Raw genomic sequence first — 16,997 nt, 5'->3', positions numbered from 1 at the left:
AGCAGGGGGCGGGTTCCCAGAAGACATGCACGGCTTTTCACCAAAATAGTTGTAACAGGTGTAACAACAAGGATGATAACAACTACAGACGTTTATAGAGTGCTTAGTACGTGCTCAGCACGCTTCTGAGCATTTTAAATGTTTTAATTAATCTAATCCTCCATACCACCTCATGAGAAGATAGAGAGGTTGAGCAACTCACCCCAAGTTATACAGCTAACAAGAGAACCAGGATCCGAGCCCAGGTAATCTGGCTCCAGGGTTAGTGCTCAACACTAACCACTGCTCAACACTGCTGCTTCAGAGACATGGGGCAATACAACCCAAAGGGCCACCCTAGAAGGCAGGGTACAAGAGATGACGGTCAGTACCGCTTCTCAGAAGACAGTTCTTCATGCGATCTTTAGCTGACTGTAAATTGTATCCTGATTCCAGACTGCTTGGCCCATGTAGAAAATAAATGCATCTGGGACCAAAGGCTAAACATCTTGACTTGCAATCACATACATTATTTTGGCCCTATATCTCTACCCTCAGCTTTAGTAGATGGATTTCTATAAGAAAAGTTTTCCCTTTGAAGTGAACTTTGTTTATACGTGTGTGTCTGTATCTGTCAGTTTTGTTCCTCCCCTGAAGGAAAATATCCCCAGTTCACAAATATTGTAGAATTCAGACTGCTCCTCGATTCCTTTTCTCCACAACCCCCACGGGAAGCCTGCTGAGTTGGACGTCTGGAAACTGATTTCACCCTCCATGGCTATGCAAACCACCTGCAGTGCCCTTTGACAAGCAGATGAGTTTTAAAAGAATTCCAAAGAGAATTTGCACTGGCAATGCAAAACATCTTGTCTCCACCCGATGGAGAGACTTGTGGAGTTTACAGGGAAAATGACTTAAGAAGATTTAAAGCCAGAAATTCTGAATAGCTTATTTGTAAAAAAGAATCTTCATGAAATCAGTGAAAAATATCTTATAAACATACTTGAGTGTGTTTTTTTATTGAATAAGTTTATCAACTTATCAGTAACTGGATTTAATCAGTTATTTTTCTCCCTAAAATGATTTATGCTGTGTAACAAACCATCTAAAACCTGAAGGCATAAGACACCAATCATATCTGATTTCTCATCAGTCCGCAGGTTGACCGGGGGTTGGCCCTTCTAGGCTGGCTGGGCCAGGGATGGCTCTGCTGTCCATGTTTTTTAGTCTCCTCCTGAAATCAACAGGTCAACTTGGGCATGACCTTCTCATGACAATGGCAGAGATGGCAGAGAGAATGAGCCCAGATGTGTAAGCACTTTTCAAACCTCTGTTTGTACTGTCAGCCAACTTCCCACTGGCCAAAGCAAGTCACAAATCAAGCATAGAGTCAAGACATGGAAAAGATGTCCCACCAACACAGGAGGATACTGCAACCTTATACAACGCAGGGAATGGATACATGGAGGGATAAAGAATTGAAGCCTTTAATGCAGTCTATAGACCCTATCACCCAACCTTTGCTGATTAGACTGAGGGGTGATAGCTGACGAAAGATCAGCCCTCAAAAACTCTGACGTTGACTGCGGCACACCCACAGCTTGAGTGAGCCAATCACATACTAATAATAGCAAACGCCTACATCATGCTTACTATCTGCCAGCCATAGTTCTATTTTACAAATATTATTTAATTCTCCACAACAACCTTATGCAACAGATAAAATTATTATCCCATTTTACTCACAAGGAAATTGGAGCAGAGAGAAGTGAAGTAACCTGCCCAGCTGGTAAGTAGAAGGGCCAGGATTCAAACCAGGGCAATCTGGCTCCAAAGCTCACGACTTTAACTGCTAGGTTTTCTCTCTCGGAGAGAAACAAAGAATTTTCAATATAATGCAGCAGAACTTACAGGATGCCATGGCAAGCAAAAGCCACATGTCACCTTCATTTAGGAAGGAATAAGAAAGTGTGAAGAGGTTGAGGAAATTAGTATGGAGAGAGAGGAGGAAAAGAGAACAGATGTAGACAGAGATGAAGGCCAGAAGAGTGAGGAAAAGAAGGTAGATCCCTAGCACTGCTCTGGGTCCTGATAAGTTTCCAGTTCTCTCCTTCTTCCATGGAAATCTCTGCTTTTATGGTGAAATAATGACAGCAGATCCTTGTTTCCTGGAAAGTATATCGCTTGTTACTAGGCATTTAATTTGGAAAAGTGTTAAGAAGATTTAAAACACTTTATGATTTAAAAATTTACTGCTTCTGCAGTGGCTTTAAACTTTTATAAATTCATTTGTAGATTTTAAAGTATGAGAAGTAAAAGCAGAACCGTTCTGAGCAGATGGGATCTCTTCATGGAGCCTCTCCCTGGGGCCTCACCTTCCCATTCTCTGCTCTAAGGTTAAGCTCTGTTGAACAATGAGGATCTTTAGGAAACTGTTTTAAAAACACTGACCCAGACTAAGCACTGGCAACCTTTTTCTTAAAGGGACAGATAATAACTATTTCAGGTATTTTAGGCTCCATGGACTGTCATGACAACTCAACCCTGCCTTTGTAGAACAAAGGCATCCTTAAGCAATATGCAAATGAGTGTGCATGGCTGTGTTCCAATATAACTTTATTTATGGACCCTAAAATTTGAATTTCATTTCAAAATATCATTTTCATGTGTCACAAAATCTTCATTACTTTTTTCCACCCATTTTAAAATGTAAAGTCATCTTCAGCTCACAGGCTGTATAAAAACAGGTGGGGGGCTGGATTTGTATGTGGACTGTAGACTGCTGTACCATGAACTAGATCTTTGTTAAGAACTCTGCTCTTCAGTAGAAATAGAAACAAAAATAAACAAAAGGGACCTAATCAAACTTACAAGCTTTTGCACAGCAAAGGAAACCATAAACAAGACAAAACAAAACATAAAAACAAAAAGACAACCTATGGAATGGGAGAAAATATTTGCAAATGATGCAGCAGACAAGGGCATAATCTCCCAAATATGCAAACAGCTCATACAACTCAACAACAAAAAACCAAACAACCCAACTGAAAAATGGGGAGAAGACCTTAATAGACATTTCTCTGAAGAGGACATACAGATGGCCAGTAGGCACATGAAACCATGCTCAACATCACCAATTACTAGAGAAATGCAAATCAAAACTACAATGAGGTACCAACTCACACCAGTCAGAATGGCCATCATTAAAAAGTCTACAAATAACAAATTCTGGAGAGGGTGTGGTGAAAAAGGAACTCTCAAACACTGTTGGTGGGAATGTAAGTTGGTACAGACACTATGGAAAATAGTATGGAGGTTCCTCTGAAAACTAAAAACAGAATTACCATATAATCCAGCAATCCCAGTCTTGGGAATATACCCAGACAAAACTATAATTCAAAAAGATACATGCACCCTTATGTTCATAACAGCACTGTTCACAATAGCCAAAACATGGAAACAACCTAAATGTCCATCAACAGATGAATGGATAAGGAAGATGTGGTGCATGTATATATACAATGCAATACTACTCAGCCATAAAAAAGAACAAAATAATGCCCTTTGCAGCAACATGGATGCAACTAGAGATCATCATACTAAGTGAAGTAAGTCAGAAAGAAAAAGACAAATACCATATGATATCACTTACATGTGGAATCTAAAATATGGCACAAATGAACTTATCTACAAAACAGATACAGACTCGCAGACATAGAGAACAGACTAGTGGTTGCCAAGGGGGAGGGTGGGAGGGAGAGGGATGGACTGCGAGTTTGGATTAGTAGATGCAAACTATTACATTTAGAATGGATAAACAACAAGGTCCTAATGTATATCACGGGGAACTATACTCAGTATCCTGCGATAAACCATAATGGAAAAGAATATTAAAAAAGAATGTCTATATGTGTATAACTAAGTCACTTTGCTGTACAGTAGAGACAGGCACAACATTGTAAATCAACTATACTTCAATTAAAAAAAGACATAATAAAATAAAATATCAAGTGGAAAAAAAAAGAACTCTGCCCTCACTTATGTATAAGGGACAGGGACAATCTTGAACACAGGTTAAGTGGGTGTTTCCTGTATAAAATATGACTTAGCACCCAAGATGGTTTCAAACTTTGAATGTCTCCCAACCCCTAAGATTCTTCCTCAACCAACTCACAGATATCTTCTGCCCTTTTCAACCCATAACCAATTTTATTCCACAGTAAATAAAGAGACTTAAAAAGCCATCTGAAATTCTGCAGGTGTGAGATCCTTTTCTGAGAGCAAGTTTTGACCTGAGGGGTTAGGGAGGACACGGCTGAACTTTTCCATTCTTGAGGTTTTAAGATTCTATACTAATAAAGACAGAAGAAGGTGTGGCCGCTGAGGGCATTCCGAAGGCAGAACTCAGCTCCCTCCGCTGCCTTACTGGAGCCAATACCGATAGCAAATCCACAGAAGCTTCCTAACTAGGGTTTCTGGAATTGTACTGTCAACTTTCAATTTGCTGGACCAACGAGCCGGTGGAGCAAGCGTGGATGATCAAAATCTAAGCAACTCCCAGCAACTCTTCTACATCAAAGTCTTTTTAAAGCGTTTTTGGAGCACCTGTGGTTTCTTCCTTCCCACTTGGAGCCAGTAAACAGAAAGACAGGAAATGAAGGAAAGAAGAAACTCTCTAAAAGGCCCCAAATGTCGGCTTCAGAGCAATTAAAAATTGACTGTATTTTTATTATCATCTAAATCCCCTTTGAGGTCGATGCTAAAAACTAATTCACTTTGGCCGTATCTTTAGTGCATGGGATTTATTTTTAAAAAGTCATTTGCAGAAGAAAACCAAAAGAAGACAGAACTTCTATTTTTACTGACTATGATTTGTTAATCGCTTGACCAGTCAAATTAAATTAAGTATCAAGTCAACCAAAAATGTCAAGGACTTTTCCATAGATGTAGATACAGAATACACAATAGAAAATGAATGGAAGTAATCAATCCTCCTCCCAAATTTCACTTCTCTCTTACTTTCTGGAGAAAACCTCAGAATTCAAACTTCCAGTCTCCGAGAGGATTGATTTAACCTGAAGCTTTGCTTTTCTACTTTTCTTTGATTAGATAAACCCCCTGAATAAAATAGTCTCTATTAATATCTGTTGAAAACACATCATTCACCTTGGAAAAACGTGATACGATGGTAATTTATGAGTGCCTCTCTCTCTCTCTCTCTCTCTCTCTCTTTTATATCAGCCACTCTGGAAGGCAGCTATGCTAACCACCATACCACCAACACTTGGGCACATCAGTCCCTCTGGTTTAGGTGCTATTTGTGATTAGCAGATCTGGTTTAATGGAAACATGATCCCACCGATAAAGGAAAGGAGTAAGAGAAAACAAGAAGTGCATACCTTAGAATCCTTCTCTATTGGGGAGTCAGCGCTTATACCGACAAACTGTATGCTTGCAAACTCTAACTATTCTATAAAGTGCTAAAAAATCTTAATTCATGATTTTCCCCGAAGCTGTCATTTGTTCTCACTGGGTGGTCAGGAAGTGAAGTACGAAACATCAGCGGGTTGTTTCTCAGTGAGTCTTTCCTTTCATCAAGCTTGGAGCCCAGACAGGAAACAATATGCTCATTGCTCTACTGCCATTGCGGATTGTTCATTAGTTTTAATTATTTGCTAAGATCTAGAGGGAGCTATCAAGAAAAATTAATCATGAATGGAAAGGCGAGGCAGCCTTCTGTGATCATAAAAACATAAAGCATGTGGGATTATGGACTTTTTATGATTTACACTCAAACTTGAACTGAAGGGGGCATATGGCGCAGCAGCATTTATTTAAAAAGCCTGGGGATTTATGATAAATCATAAGTTTTGTTGTAAAATAAGTGGCCTCTCTAATGTGTTTTTAAAGTCGATTTTGTGAGTATGTGTGGAGGAGTCCTTTCCTGATTCTGACCTTGCTAGAAAAATAAATTTGAAAAAGTAGCATCTCATTGTTAGGAGGGAGTTTAAAGATGAGGCCGATTATGCAATTTTTGAGTTTTCTCTAAGCAGTCCTACCAAACTCAGGCCATTCTCCAGTCGGGAGCAGCTTATTCCACTCTGGAAAGTTCAGGCATTCAGAACTGTGTTGCTCCCATACTTTACATACTTCCTGACAACCACAGTTTCATAAAATAACCCCAGTCTTCCTCCCATGGTATCCCTTCAAGTAAAGAAGCAGCTACTGAATCCTTTTACATTTTCTGAAAAGTTTAAGTTGGCAGGCTCTGGAAATCAACTGCTCAGGTCCCATTCAGGGTTCTGCCACTTACCAGAAGCGTCTTGGGTGATTATTTAGCCACTGTGAGCCTCAGTTTCCTCCTTATGAACATGATTGTGAAGATTAAAATAACACTCACCTAAGTGCTTAACAGAGAGTTTGACAAATGGTAAGCGCTCCATAAGTGCTAGTTATTATTACTGATACTATGACTACGTTTCTTCCCACCTCAGAGTACTTGACTAGGAATGTTCCTTCCCCAAATCTTTGAATGTATGGCTCCTCCATCATTTAAGTGTCAGCTCAAGATGTCTTTCCAGAGGGCCCTTCCCTGACTTTCCACTTAAGAGTTGCCCTCCCAGGGATTCTCCTATCTCCTCATTTCTATTTTCCTCTTTGTTTTACTTGATAATCTTCTCCCTCTGCCACCAGAATGTAAGCTCCATGAGAATGGGCTGTTGTCTGCCTTGTTTATCCCCCTGAACTCTATGCCCAAAACCATGCCTGGAACATAGTGTACTCAAGAAATGTTTGGTAAATAAATGAAGGAGCCTCCAAGACTCTCTGAAGACCAACAGTATCTTTCAGGTTTTAATAATCCAGCTGGGATTCTAGGTCTCACGCCTTCTGACTCTCTTGAGGGTTAATTCCATGAGCCCTATAACCTTCTTTGTCTCTATGGAAACAACTACATGAGACCAACGGCACCTTGCAGCTGTCCCAGTCGGAAACAAATTGTAGGCCATGAATACCTCAGCAAAGAGCCACAGAACAGATTTTCCTCACTATGTGACTAGAGGAGGAAAAGAGATCCTTACAGAGCTAAGCAATCTTAAGAGAAATGGGAAATTAAACCATCTATAAATACCTCTAAACTCTGCTGCTGACTCCATGGATTGGATTAGGCTACAATCAGGAACAGGTGCAGCAGAGATAGGAGCGTGTGTGTGTGTGTGTGTGTGTGTGTGTGTGTGCACGTGAGTGTGTAAAATAAATATACAGACACAACATCTGTGGTTTGTCTAATGTCCTTTCTTTTAGGGAAAGCCCCAATCATTTCTTCTCTGTATATGTGGCTCTTGGTGGTGGTTTCCTTACCCACAGCTCAAGGGCTGGACATGGGACCCCAGCCTAGCCAATCAGATTACTCTATTCTTCTCCTTTGTGATTGGTCAAGAGATATGAAACTGCATCATGCTGGGCCAATGAGAAACCTCTCTATGAATTCTCCTGGTGCTACCAGGAAACAGACTCCCTCAGCAATAATGAGAAGGATGTGAGCTTGGGGGCTTTCATGGGCACTGCATGAAGAGAACCTATCTGGGAAGAAAGCAGAATCTAGATATAGAGAGACAGAGTCATCAGTGTAGCCCCTAGATCCAGGTGTGCCTGAATCTAACACTTGGATTTCTTACTTAGGTGAGCACATTATTTTCCATTTGTACTTAAACAAATTTGAAATACATACTGTCACTTACCTCGGAAAGGGTGCTGAGGGAGCCAGCAAGTCCCACATGTCCTTATGAGACTCTTCCCTGAATTGCCCTGCTGTGCTGTGTTATTTTTCTGTCAACACCTAGTTTGGAGGCAGTTAGGACCACCCAAAACACAGCACTGAAGCTACTGTGAATCTTGAGCCCACACACCGTTGCCAAGACAGTACAGAAAATGTTATTAATAACAAGGTCTCCATTTCTATGGAGTTTTCTTCAAAAGATGCCAAAGAATCTAGTATATGTTTCTTTTCTCTTTACCATGTTCCTGTAATGGAGGAAGGAAAACAGACACTCCCAAGCTGTGTGACCCTAGGAAGTTATATCACATCTCAGAGCAACCATTTTCTTAAGTGTTAAAACAGAGGGAGGGACATGAGACAGGAATTTCCGATCTGACATTCATGGGACTGTGAGGCATAATGTGAAATCATCAGTATCTTGACTTCAGGGTTTTCCAAAATAAAATATTGGTATTGAATACTACTGTCTGCAAATAGGGTCTAAGAAAATTGGTTCTAGGTCGTATCAGAATCTTTCAAGGTGAACTAGAAGCATGGAAAAATCACTCTCATGCTTCTCAAGAGATCTTTATCTAAAAGGAGCACAAGATGGACTGAAACAGTTTTAAGAGACCCACTTACTCTATTTTACTACCAACTTCTCTAGGAAAATGATATTGAATTTTACCATAAACTTTGCAGCATAAGCCAGCATAATGTGCCCACGAGTTAAGCTATGACTTACAGGTGTCCTCCTGGTTTCCTAAAGCAAATCTGACTCTGTGAAAGATGAGTTTATGTGACCCACACTTAGGGAAAAATACATCTAATCCCTTCTTAAAGGGCTGTAATTCAACTGATAATCTGCATTCTGCCACTTTATTCAAAGCTCTTCAGGCTAGTGCAACTCAAACATGAACAAATAAGGAACCACTGGACTAACAGGGCATTTGTGTCATCATACACGTGTACAATATTCATCAGCCCTTTGAACACTCAGTGTGTGTACAATTGGGAAATATTTTATATTTATAAGATATAGTTATTTCTTCAAGTTATAAAGCAACCCATTGGAAGTCCATGGGAGATATCAGAAAACATTTTAAGGAAACATTTAACTACCTGCTAATTGATAAAACAAATAGAATAAAAATTGCAGAGAGAGAGGGAGCTAGATGGGATTAATGAGGAAAAGCTTATTGGAAGAATTGGGCTTTACTATGGGATTTTCTAGAAGGTAGGGACTATGTATATATTTGGGAGTATTTGAAGAGTTGTATGTTTTTTATAAGGGTGGAAGGAGGCTGTTTATAAATGCGGGCCAGAAAACAGTCTTATGAGGCATAACTGAAAAATATTTCATTTTACAACATCTAAAGTATCAGTGAAGAGACTAGGACACTCTCTTAAGGACTGGTGTCTCAGAATCAACAGCGGTAGCAGTTGTTAATTTTTTTAGTTAAAGTATGCTCAAATATTGCATGGAGCATACTTATACTAAAAAATTATAATTTGGGGTATTGAAATTAAAATTTAACAGGGCATTCTGTATTTACATTGACTAAATGTGGAAACTCTATTTAGAAGGATCTCAGTTGACGCTTACTGTTTTTATAAAAGAGGGATTACCAAGTGTTACAGATATTCCTGTCAACACCATATTGCACTTACTATGTGCCAGGCTTGATTCTGGCCACGTGACACATTTTGACTGATTTAATCCTTACAAAAACCTACGAGGAAGGTTTTAGCACTTCACCCTTTTTCCCAGAGGAAGAAACTGAGGCACAGAGGAATTAAGTAATTTGCCCAAGATGACCAGCTAGTAAGTGGCAGAGCCAGAATTTGAACCAAAGCAGTTTGGTTGCAGAATCTGTGCTCTAAACTACCATGTAATTGTGCCAGATGAGGTATGTGGCCACATGGTGATCGGGAAAAACACCTCATCATGGCTCTTTTTTTGTTTTTTTTCGGTACGCGGGCCTCTCACTGCGTGGCCTCTCCCGTTGCAGAGCACAGGCTCAGCGGCCATGGTTCACGGGCCCAGCCGCTCCGCGGCATGTGGGATCTTCCCGGACCGGGGCACGAACCTGTGTCCCCTGCATCGGCAGAGGGACTCTCAACCGCTGCGCCACCAGGGAAGCCCCATCATGGCTCTTTTAACATAGTGAGTGCTAGTGCTTAACTGTTGGCTCAGCCCTTAAAACCAAAAGCACAGACCTGGGGAAAGACCACTCCTGATCTTGACGAGAACCCCAGGCCCTGCTCCCTTGAGTCTGAACGCCATCTAGTAGTGCATTCAACTGTTTCCTCATCTTCCCATGCCTCCCAGCCACCCCCTCCTGACACCCCCTAGGGCCCCCTCTGTCTCTCCCCGACTAGCTCATGACAGTCATTTTATGGTTGTATCACATGATGAAAAGGCAGCATTACAGTACACCATTGCTCTCATAGTAGGTGGGAGGGCCCTGCAGGAGCTGAGCAAGGGGATATGCCATCCACAGGCTTAATTTATTGCCAGGGATTCAAACACTCGCTAGGCTAAAAGCCCATTCCTTACGCGCTATTTTATATCTGTCAAGGTTTGTCCTCAAGATCAGCCGGGAGCTCCTGATATATTTTCAAAAAGGAGCAAATACCATACAAATCCAACAGATATATTCCAAGAATTCCAGTGAGAAGAATTATATCTATCACTTAAGGGTGCTTTCCAGCGAACTGATGCTCTAATTTGTACAACGTAAATGAAAGCAAATCATAAATATGCATTGTTAGCATACTTAAATATGATTAGGTCCCGGTATTGACTGATTCGGGCTTTTTGTATTATTCTATCAATCTGTGGAGTGTTCAAGCATTTTATTTCTAGTGAGACATTTATTTCAATAAAGTGTTATAAAACCCTTCGTCCATTCCTACTTAAAGCTGAGGAATAAGCCTATTTGTACTGACTCTTACATGAGAACCATGTTGAATACTTCTCTATGGTAATCAGACGTTACATGAAACTAGAAACAACAGGGGAGCAAAATCAGTCAACCATGGCAGAGGGATTGAGATAAAAATGACTCATTTGACTGGGTTGATTTGGGAAATTAATAACAACAGAGGTAACTACTAACCTGGGAGAGCCAGACTCTTGATCATTCTTTAACACTTTTAAACACAAAGTGCACAGAAACTCATCACTGCAAGGCGCAGGTCCATGTGCTGCAGTCAACAACCACGCGGCTCAAGTGGCACAAAACCCACATCCTCCAGATCAGTGGTTCTCAACTGGAGGTGACTTTGTCCCCAAAGGGACATCCGGCAATGGCAGGAGACATTTTTGGTTGTCCCAACTCGGGGCATGGATGCTACTGGCATGTAGTAGATAGAAACCAGAGATGCTACTACACAGTCTACGACGCATAGGCAAATCCCGGCCACACAGAACTGCCCAGTCCCCAGTGGCAATAGTGCCAAGGGTGAGAAACCCAGGCCCTGGGCCCTGCCTCAGAGTCACTAACTGCCCTGACACAGAGCTCACAAGGTGGGTCGTGAGCACACAGGAAAAGAGGCAGTGGTGATAGGTCCAAGACAAATGGCCCTTCTCCCACTTCCTTTGACTGAGGTCTCTATTCTGCACAAAGTGCTTGGCAAATCCCTTCGTTTTTTTTCTCGCTCTATCTGCTCTCCAGCGCAGAGGCATAGATCACTGCCACCTGGCTGCGCGCTGCAAGACACCGCTGTGGGAACAGACAGATCAATGCATCAGAAAAAGAGCCACTCTAGACACAGCTGGCCAACAGGATGCTCACTGGGGACATTTAACCTGGCTCTTTTCTCTGAGTCCTCAGCCCTTTGTTGTTTGGAGGTGCTTTGACCCTTTCTATTGAAGACACTTACTGAGGCAGCTTCTGGGGGTAAAACGTATAAGTGCATATGAAAGAACGAGATCATTGAACAGACTTGCTAAAACCAACTGCATCACATGCCCAAATATTGCCTGTTTATGCCTCAAGTAATCCTACATACACTTCGCTTTATGTTGTGCAAGGCTGACAATGACCACTTTGCTGGTAACCAAAACAACAGAGCAAATTACCTACCAAAGCCACCATCAGGTCCCCAAGAACTTGAAGTAATATGGTGTTCCCTGCCACCTTAGTCCATTAGACATCTGGCAGGTTTGGTAGGGGAGGATTTAGCATGCCTCAGATCATGCCATTTGGATGGCTTGCTTAGCTACTGTGTGAAACCCTCTTTCAAAAATCAAGCAACTATCGCCACTCCTTTATCTCACGTGATACAGACACTGCACTGTACTGTCCAGAGGAGTTACCCATTTTCCCAGCGACAATATTTAATCTCAGCCTGGATTTCCCAATATGCACCTTTCCCAGCTTCTCAAGTGTTACACTCATTTTATTAGAAGCATGGGATTTTCAGAAATGCCCAATCCTATCCCCCCATTTTACACCTTAGGAAACTGAAGTCTAATACCTTCCCAAGGTTACTCTGTAGATTGATACTCTTCAAGATATTTGCTGCTCCTCTCTGTGGAATGGTTTTATGTCTTCACTTCTCCGCCATAGGCTTTTACCACGTTATTTACTTTGGCCAATGAAATATGAGTAGAAATGGCATGTGCCGCTTCCACGCAGCAATGTTAAGAACCATCATGTGGTTCTATCACATTCTGTACCGCTTTCTACAAAATAAGCAGCAGCGTCCTGATTACGGACTGTTTCTTCAGTTTGGGTTCCCGATCAAGGATGAAGCAAGGCAGAGCCACAGACAACTTGAAACAATGCCATCAAGAAATAAAACTTTGCTGTTGTCAGCTGACAGGTGAGGCCCTTTGTTAACGCACCATCGTCAGCCTATACTGACTGATACAGTCACCCAGCTAGTTAATAACAGAGCTGCTTTAAGACCTAGCCCTTATTTCAGAGACCAGCTTTTTGTACCACAATGAACAAAATATAATTCAGCTATAATGAGCTACACAAAGAATAACATCCAACATTTGAGCAGAGAGGCCTCGGTTTTGAATATTTTGAGTTAGCCCGTATCCCAAAACTAATTGGAAAGTCTTTGCAGATTACCCACACCATGGATCGGCTGCATTTGTGGGAATAATTAAGGGCAAAATTCCTCAGCAACACCTAGCCCCAAAGTTTAGACTTTCCATAAACGTCTCTTTCAGAATATGCAGAAGGTAAACCTCACTTTACGCAGTACCAAACACAGCATGCTATTTAAAATCAAAGGAAAAAGCAAAACACAACAAAAACTCCTGAAATTCAGAGAGCATCAAACAAAAAATAAGACAGAGTGACACAAAAAAAGGAAGAAGAAAGAAAAAACACCTCCAGACACGGCACAGAAGTGTAAACATCATTTCGGTGTATAAATTTACTGCATTATTTTCTAGTTAACGAGTTTTCAAATAAGCTAAGAACATTCTGGCAATGTCTTTACTTAACATTGTAATTTCACAAACTGTCAAGAATGAAGAACTCCAGTAGGGTAAATGAAGATATGCTTGAATTTTCTTAATTGCCACCTTGCTGAGGCTTGGAGCTCATTGTTCAGCTGTGTGACAGATGGTTCTAAGCACTGTCAGGCAGTCGCAGGGGAGACTGGGTTGCTATACAATGTGCCCATCTCATTACTGTGTTGCTGACAGCCCAGGCTGAGAAAGGAAACAACACTAGTTTCAGGAGTGGAGTTCCCGGGACCAGTGTGGCAGTGACTGACAAAGCAGAGGAGCTCTTGCTATTATTGCTGGAATGTTAGCTCTCCCCAGCCATCCACCCTGGGAGAAGTATGGGCTTGAAGGTAAAGACTCAGTGCCCTACACTGGGTCTCCGAATCAGCCCCCAACACAGAGTACCTGGCACATGGCGTGTTCTCAATAAATGTTTGTTGAATGAATGAATGAACATCTCTCCTACTCAAGCTTATCAGCTCCTTCCTCTCCTCTCTCCACTTGCCAGAAGAAAGACTGAATAAACTTAATGACACGATGATAACAGAGTGTTCCAGTTTTTCACTTTGAGGCTCCAGCCCACACTAATTACCTCCACTCCCACCTTCATTCACTCTTTTGTACCCACTTCTCTAGTCCCACCAGTTCTGAACTCCTCTGAGAGATGAGCCTGCAGCTGAGTCAACTCTCCATCCTTCCTAGTGTTTAGCAAAGCATATTGTTCTTAGCAGGTGTCCTGTGTTTTAATTTTTAAAATGATGTTTTGTATTCCTAATATTTTGTGTCTCTGAAATGTTTTATACTTAAAAGAGAGACAGGATGAAAATGGAAAATGATGAACACAAAAGAATGAATTGCTGAAGGAGGGATTTCAGACACAAAGGTGGGAGAGTATTTCTTGGAATCTTACTTCCTACGAGAGTGGTTTTGAATCCTGGTTCACAGACTGGCTTTAGTGTAGGGTATGCATTCTCAGTACGGGTGATATTGTTCCCAAGAGGGTGAAAATTGGTTCTTGGGGGCTGAAAAAATTCCCATATTTTACAATGGTTGGTGACTCTCCCAAGGGCCATAATACATACATATACAGTATATCTGTTATATTAAAATTTCATGGGGTTTTATGATTAGGAAAAAATTGTCTAAAAAGACTCTGTGGGGGAATGGGAAAGATAATGAAAACGAGGTTAAGAAACACTGGTTTGTAAGGATGCTTTTTCCAGCCCAAAGGAAAGTGGGTTGTGTATATTATTATGCATGTATGTATATATATCTGTATAGCATAGGTAAGACAGATAGATAATCTGTGCAATTTTGCTAATAGGACTTTTGGGGAAATAGCTAGCCTTTTTTTTAAAAGATATTGCCTTTCTTAGCAAATTGAACATTAGATAACTGTTGATATCTGCATTTAAAGGATGCCTCTGGTTATTTTATTCCAAAAATCCGTAAGTCATTATTTTGAACAATGGACAACATAATCCATGTGTAAAATGAGTCCTGTCAAATATTTAACAAAGCAAGTAGTCTTAAAGTCTGTGAAGAGAATTACCTCAGTCCCAGAGAGAATTTCTGAAAGAGATCACATTTCTGTGAGACCCCGTACAGGGGTTGAGTTAGTCATACTGTTCAGTTCAGAGTAAATGACTGCTGACTGTCTGGGCTGTTTGCTTGAATCATTAATTCCTTAAGTCCACCCATACTCCACACCCATGCTTCCCTCCCTCAACATTTCAATGTGTTAATGTGCATTCTATTCGATATATTATTACAAAATGTGTACTGCTGTTCTATGTGCATGCATTTTCAACTTCTGTACATGGCACTGTTAGATATCTTATTGTTTCTTCTTTCTATTTTTACTATGTTTTAAAGATCTCTCCAAGTTGTTCTACTGCTTACTCTCCTGCAAAATCCTCCTGGATGTGTGTCCACAATGATCAATCCACCACTATCCTGAAAACGCACACCCAGGTTCCATCCGAATCCTCAGTAACCCAAATATCCCGTCAATGCGGGTCAGAGTTTCCTGGGATGTGTCCCAGGTGGAGACTTTCCAGATTCAGCCTGAAGATGCATAAACCATTTAAAAAACTTTTTTTTTTTTACATCATTTGCCATAATCATATGAATTTTCTACTGCTTAGCAATACTTTATATTTCTGATATATTCCAGTTGATTAGGATATATATTTATACTTTTTTAAACAAATTTATTGGAGTATAATTGCTTTACAATATTGTGTTAGTTTCTGCTGTATAAAGAAGTACATCAGCTATATGTATACATATATCCCCATATCCCCTCCCTCTTGCGTCTCCCTCCCACCCCTGTAGGTGGTCACAGAGCACTGAGCTGATCTCCCTGTGCTATGCGGCTGCTTCCCACTAGCTATCTACCTTACGTTTGGTAGTGTATATATGTTTATGCCACTCTCTCACTTCGTCCAGCTTACCCTACCCCCTCCCTGTGTCCTCAAGTCCATTCTCTACATCTGCATCTTTATTCCTGTCCTGCCCCTAGGTTCTTCAGAACCTTTTTTTTCTTTAGATTCCATATATATGTGTTAGCATACAGTATTTGTTTTTTTCTCTTTCTGACTTACTTCCCTCTGTATGACAGATTCTAGGTTAATCCACCTCACTACAAATAACTCAGTTTTGTTTCTTTTTATGGCTGAGTAATATTCCATTGTACATATGTGCCACATCTTCTTTATCCATTCATCTGTCGATGGACACTTAGGTTGCTTCCATGTCCTGGCTATTGTAAAGAGTGCTGCATTGAACACTGTGCTACATGACTCTTTCTACATTATGGTTTTCTCAGGGTATATGCCCAGTAGTGGGACTGCTGGATCGTATGGTAGTTCTATTTTTAGTTTTTTAAGGAACCTCCATACTGTTCTCCATAGCGGCTGTACCAATTTACATTCCCACCAACAGTGCAAGAGGGTTCCCTTTTCTCCACACCCTCTTCAGCATTTATTGTTTGTAGATGTTTTGATGATGGCCATTCTGACCAGTGTGAGGTGATACCTCATTGTAGCTTTGGTTTGCATTTCTCTGATCATTAGTGATGTTGAGCACCTTTTCATGGCCTCTTGGCCACCTGCATGTCTTTAATGGCCCCCAAAGGTATCCAGTCCTAATCCCTGCAACCGGTAAATATTACCTTATATGGAAAAGGGATCTTTGCAGATGTAATTATGTTAAGACTCTTGATATGAGGGAGGAGATAATCCTAGATAATTTAGGTAGGTCCACAATGCAATCATAAATATCCTTATAAAAATGAGGCAGAGGAGATTTCAGACGTACAGAAGAGGAGAGCAATGTGACTACAGAGGCAGAGATTGGAGCGATGCATCCATGAGCCAAGGAATGCTGGCAGCCACCAGAAGCTGGAAGAGGCAAGAATGAATCCTCCTCCAGAGCCTCTGGAGGGAACATGGCCCTACCGACATCTAGATTTTAGCCCAGTGAGACTGGTTTCAGACTCTGGCCTCCAGAGCTGTAAAACAATCAATTTCTGTTGTTTTCAAATGCCAAATTTGTCATAATCTGTGTTTTTTTCCTTGTCATAATTGTTAATAGCACAGGAAACAAGTACAAACACAGAAGTTTGTTTCTATTTAGTTTGGAACCGAAACCCTAATACAATCTACACTTTCTTATTACTATTTATTACTACTGCATGAGAGCTTGTTAGACGTGAAGAATCTCAGGCTCTGTATCTCCAGAATCAGAATTTGTAATTCATCAAGATTGAAGGTAATTTGTATA

This window comes from Globicephala melas, chromosome 11, assembly GCF_963455315.2.
Source record: "Globicephala melas chromosome 11, mGloMel1.2, whole genome shotgun sequence".
NCBI lineage: Eukaryota > Metazoa > Chordata > Mammalia > Artiodactyla > Delphinidae > Globicephala > Globicephala melas.
The sequence above is the reverse complement of the archived record's forward strand: the minus strand, read 5'-3'. Positions refer to the sequence as shown.